This window comes from Bison bison, unplaced genomic scaffold, assembly GCF_000754665.1.
Source record: "Bison bison bison isolate TAMUID 2011002044 unplaced genomic scaffold, Bison_UMD1.0 scf7180017864181, whole genome shotgun sequence".
Classification (NCBI taxonomy): domain Eukaryota; kingdom Metazoa; phylum Chordata; class Mammalia; order Artiodactyla; family Bovidae; genus Bison; species Bison bison.
The window spans coordinates 10,052,621-10,058,236 of record NW_011494753.1 but is presented as its reverse complement, the minus strand read 5'-3'; the positions used below and the strand labels follow the sequence as shown (position 1 = coordinate 10,058,236).

At 38.9% G+C, this 5,616-nt stretch overlaps 1 protein-coding gene across 2 annotated transcripts in view; it reads left to right on the top strand.

Moving 5' to 3' along the window:
* The first annotated feature begins 388 nt into the window (after positions 1–388).
* STXBP6 (syntaxin binding protein 6 (amisyn)) overlaps positions 389–5,616 on the top strand; it is a 238,469-nt gene continuing 233,241 nt past the window's right edge. Inside the window, exons 1-2 of one of the 2 annotated variants that reach the window (XM_010843389.1) lie at positions 389–550; positions 1,267–1,369. The gene's annotated coding sequence lies outside the window, so the exon portion shown is untranslated. Of the gene's footprint in view, positions 1,025–1,266; positions 1,370–5,616 lie in introns of both variants that reach the window. The other variant, XM_010843388.1, reaches the window with a different exon arrangement.

The following is a 5,616-nucleotide window of genomic DNA, read 5'->3' as shown; positions in this document are numbered from 1 at the left end:
ATCCTACAAGAAAGCACCCTGCAGTTGTCAAAGCTGAATAATGTTGCTTGCAGCCTGGGACTACAGTTTTTCCATTAGTTTGGGATTAGCAGATGCAAACTATTGCACAGAGAATGGATAAACAGCAAAGTCCTACTGTATATTACAGGGGACTATATTTAATATCCTGCATAAGCCATAATGGAAAAGAATATGAAAAAGAATATATATTTGTTTAACTGAATCACTTTGCTGTACAGCTGAAATGAACACAACGTTGTAAGACAATTATACGTCAATAAAATTAAAAATAATTTTCCATCACTGAATAGTATATGAATCTCTGAGAGATGGCTAGTTAAAACCGCTGGATTTTGCAGTTCTGGGTCCTCAGGAAAATCTTTATTTTGTCTCACTCTGTTGAGCTGAACTCAGTGGCTTGTGCTTTGTTCACCATTCTCAGTCACTGCGGCTTGTCTTGGATAATGAATAACACTGACTTATTTCCCAGGCATGAAGGAGAGTTTCCATCATAAGAAAAGGAAGTAAGCCTTCAAAAGGGCTTTCTGAGGTGAGCATGTGTACAGGAGAGGAGAAGCCTTATGTAACATGCTTGAGTGTTTGCCAAAAGTAAAAAAGCACCTGAAAGCCTCAGGTGTCATCATGGAGGAAGCTTGGTTCAAGGCTCACATCACCAGTCAGGTGCTTCATCATCACTCTGGGGTTCGGGTGAAGAGTGGGGCCAGGAATTCACCCACAGTTTCAGGGCCCTGAGTGAAATACAGGTTTCTTTGCTGGGAAGTAGATTTTGAGTTCTAAGTAAGTTTTTGTCTTTATGGGAAAACTCATTTTCCATGGAGCCTTGTTTGTGTTTTTTCTCAACATTCAATCTGTCACAGCGAAGTGATTTAAATATCTGCTCTTGGTGACCTGTTGTGTTTCGATTCATGGATTTGCAAAGTCAGGTGGTCTAGCTGAGTCATCTCATCGACATTGCTGAAGATAGTTTTAGAATACGGGCAAGTCAGGAGTATGAAGTGGAAAGGTAGGTTTCACAGGGTCATGGCAGAATTTTATTTTCTTTCGTATTTGTCCTTTTGAATAAATTGAAAAAAAATGTTTTTTAATTTATGTGCAATTCACTGAACAGACCCATCTCCATATGGAGAGCATGTGGTATATGACGAAGCAAGCTTTGAACTTACTGCTAGGGAATGTTAGGAATTTTGGGTTCTGGTGTCACTGAGGAAAATGGCCCCGCCTTACGACACTTTGTTTCCTGTTTAGAAAATTCTGTTCCTTCATAAGGACCTTGAAGGACTAGAGGAAAGGTGCTGTATGTGCGGAGTTTTCCATAAAGTGCGGTCCTAACGAAAAGGCTGAGTTAAAGGTAGGTGAATGCTCTATAAAAACATGATTTGTGTACATATGAGATATTTATTAGTTTATGCCATACGTATTTATTTACTTACGTGTGAAGTAGCCTCAAGCAATTTGAAGTCAGATTTAAAATTCAGGTTCCGTTTACTTACTGTCCTTTTTTCTCTTAAGAACAAAGAATAGAAAGGCCTAGGAAGTGGAAATTGAAATTGATTTTAATTGCCTGAACAAGTTTACTGGAGAATCATTTTATTGAAGTGAAAATGAAGGCCAGATTGTTTTTGTTTTTTTATCTGTGTCTAATTCCAGGCCATTTTGAAGTTGTCCATAAATCTCTCTTCAGGTCTAAGGGAGAATATCCATCAAAGTGAGCCAAATGTAACAACTCTTTGTGATGACTGCCTTGGCTAAAAGTCTCTATGGTGAGAATTCAGAATTTCAGGAGTGCATTTGGAGCTGGGATGGATTATACCAATGAGTCCTACAAGGACACAGAGACTATTTTAGACTCTCTCAGTGTGCTTTTGAAACTCTGAAGACCTATTCCCTGTTCCCCCAAAGCTCAGTGAGCCACTGTTGGGAGCATTTGGGTTTTGTACCCTTCAGGTGTTTTTGAGTTAAAACACAGCTAAAGTTAGACTACTGTGGAAGGTGGGGATGGCCTATTAGAACAGCATTTGTCTCTGGAGAGTGCCACTCTTTCAGAAAAGATAAATAATGGCCTCAAGTGATTTGTAACTCATACAGTGGCAGTCACAGTTGCTTAAATTTAGTGCTTTTTATGTACAAATATGTAGTATTTTGATTTGGTTCTAGAAGCAAGTTTTTTGTGTGTGTGATATAGTTTTGCATGAAAAGGCTGCATGCCGGTGCTTTATAGAAACCAATGGGACTGGGAAAGCTGCTCTGTGTAGTTGAGGATCAATGCGAAGTTGGAGTGAGTTCTCAAACAGTATGTGGCACTGTGGCTATGCCACCTTCCTTAGTGAGTGGGATTGGGCTTGTTGGCTTTCTGTTTCACTGAAGAAAGGGAAGCTTTTCTATGCATTTGATTATGCTCTGTGATATGTAGAACATGACATTTGGGGGCTTAGGTTTGGGGGGAAAATGTAGTTTAATCATTTATTGCATAGTTTGGTATAATTTGTGCAGCTTTTCTCTCTTTTGCCTTGAGAATAAAGTAGGAAAATGGAAAAGCAAAAAACTCAGGTGATCTGCAAATGAAATTAAGAGGAAAAACGTCTCTAGGAAATAAGATAGGAAGACACATGTTTAAGTTTTACAACATCAAATGTTAAAAACCAGTGATCAAGAATCCTCTGCTTACCAAACTATCGTAAAATTTCACTTAAATTTTTTTTAATTGATGTGTAGCTGATTTACAATGTCATGTTCATTTCTTGTGTACAGCAAAGTGATTCTGTTAAATATATATTCTTTTTCATATTCTTTTCCATTATGGTTTATCACACTATTGAATATAGTTCCCTTTGCTATTAGTAGGACCTTGTTGTTTATTTGATATAGAATACTTTGTATCTGCTAATCTCAAACTGCTAATTTAGAGATTTCAATTTTTCATTGCTACCTTTCTTAACTCGATGTCTTGTAAAGTTTTATAGTCATTTGAAGTTGTTCTGAAATCAAAACAAAACAAATTTGCTGGAAACGATCTTAGCTGTCACCCAGTCTGTCCTTTGTATTTTGCTGGTGAGTCTATCCAGTAACTCACAGTGAAGGCATATCTGACTTTCAGTATTCCCCACGCCTAGTGTTTAACACATAATATATACTGGCTGGCTGGTGGGCTGACTATAGAGTAGTACTTATTAAACAAAAACAAAAAATACTTGACACAAACCTTTTTACCAGAGTGTATTTGAATAGAGTCTTTGTGGAAATTTTGAAAAGTATGGTTGAGGGTATAAGAACAACTCTTCTTTTGGAGATTTGGAAACTTTGCCATTCTTTCATGAATTGTTAGATCCCAGTATCTTTAGAATGTGAATTCTAAAAACTTAGGTGTAAATTGTACAAAAGTGTTTTAGTGTGTAAAATATTGTTACACATTCTCTTCAAGCTGATAATTTCTCTTACTGTTACTTTGTGAGTATTAATTACTCTTTGAGAGTCCACGGAATGAATGAATGAACAAGGCTTATCACTGTCAATAGAGATTATTTTCCCCATGCCAAAAATGAAATAAAATGCAGATTTTTAAAGTTCCACCAAGAAATAGTTTGGCAAATGAATAATAACATTCAATGATTTTTTTTTTTTAAACAACCTGAATAAATTTATCTTATCAGGTCATGGCCATGTTTGGAAAGCTGAGAATTTGAACTTGAACTGTGTTTTTTTTTACTTTTTCTTTAAATGAATTGTGGCTACTTCCATGGGTAGAAGTGGGTCCAGGATTTGATCATCTTGCTCACATGAGACTCAGGAAATTTTGTTTCTGAAGCTATTGGAAGGAATTTCCCATCCTCCTGCCTGGTTTCATACCTCAGGTACTGGTGTTGGCCGCATGGGCAGGTCTCTGGAAGGGAGAGGGAGTGAGGCGCATGGGGTCCTTGTTTGGTGAAAGGCTGCCTAAACCTCCACTCCGGAGATTCTGTCCATTTTCAGCTCATGTGGGGACTTTCAGATGTCATGGTAATAGCTTGGGTTTCTAGAAGCCCTGCTTTATGACCTAACAAATGGGTTGTCTTGTGAGATCTTTTTCTGAGATGTTCTGACTAGGTCAAAAGAATCCAGCTATGCTGTAGCAATCATGTCTTTGGTGATTAAAACCCTCAGATTTTGGAGGAAAGAATCCAAATATCTTCTTTATTTCATCCACTCCTGCCACAAAAGTTTATGCAGTACTTCTAGTATTCTAGGCACTGTTTTGGGTGCTGGACACCATGGACATAATTCCCTGTCCTTACAGAGCTTCTTATGGGGAGAAAGGCACAGAAGTAAGTTAAATATGTTGATGATATGAGCCCTGGAGAAAATTAAAGCAGGAATGGAGGTAGGAATAGAGCTGAGGGACACATATAGTATCTTGCATTACTTCCGGTGACTGATTAGCCCCACAGGCATGAAACAGACCAGTCCTCTATGTGTTGTGACTGACTGAGCTGTCGTGTTACCACCAGCATTGCCACTGTCACAGTCGGAAGGCATTTATTTCACACCTGTTAGCAAGATTGTGTACAGAATGAGTCATACAGATGAGTCCTCAAGACTGGCAGCCCTCATGTGGACACATGGAGAGGACTTAGGGACGACAAGTTTTAAAAATGATGGTATTCTTTCAGCAAGTGTTTACTGAATGATAGCATCTAGACAAGGCATTGTGGAGAATAACACGATAAATCACATGTACACCTTGCTAGCAGAGTGTAGAGTCTAGTATATTTGTATATAGTAGATCATTTGCATATCAGTGATTTCACATTAGAGAGAGACTAGGAAAGCCCTGACATATGCTGGTTTCTCCTTTTGCTGAGGCATGGTTTTAAGTTAGCTGCTTTTGGAGGGGGTGTGGGATAACTAACCTCGGAGTAGTGGGTTAGCAGTTGCCTGGTGTCTAAATTCCAGGGCAACGTGATTTCTATCTCTTGTTGAATGTGTAAAATGCCTTTGAAGTGAAATACGCTTTCTTTGTGAAAGATCGCTCTGAGAAAAAGGTCAGCTTCTAGTCCTGGCGATGAAAGGTGCTGATTCTAAGGCGTGACAGTTCTTAGCCAGAAAACGGAATCATTGAGGGTCTCAAGGAAATACTTAGCATTTTGCTCCTTTTGGGGGGAATCATATACTGTACTAGTATTCTGCCAGCTCAGAGATGAGCCCCTCATGAGGATATTATTTGGATGGATCTTGAGAAGGTCCCTGAAGGAAGTGTGGGCATGGGAGGATTTATCTCCCTTGTCTGAGGGTGACTCTTGGAGGAAGCTAAGCAAAGCTTCTTTATGTGCTGCATCTCTTGGATCCTAATATCAGGTTATTCCCGTTCCTTCTAAGGGTCACCCATCTTTGTATGAGGCTCCCTGCCATTTATTATACAGATGGAATCAAAAGTTTACTGCATAGAGTTTCATATATAGACATGTGTGCAGTCCTGCATCCATACATATCCACAGAGGGCAGGGAAAACTTGGAAGAGAGGGCACAGTCATAAAATAGAAGGGCAGAGGCTGTTGGCTACTCACCAAAATCTACATTTCCCTCTTCTTTTTTTAAAAAAAGTATTTCTGACTGTGCTGAGTC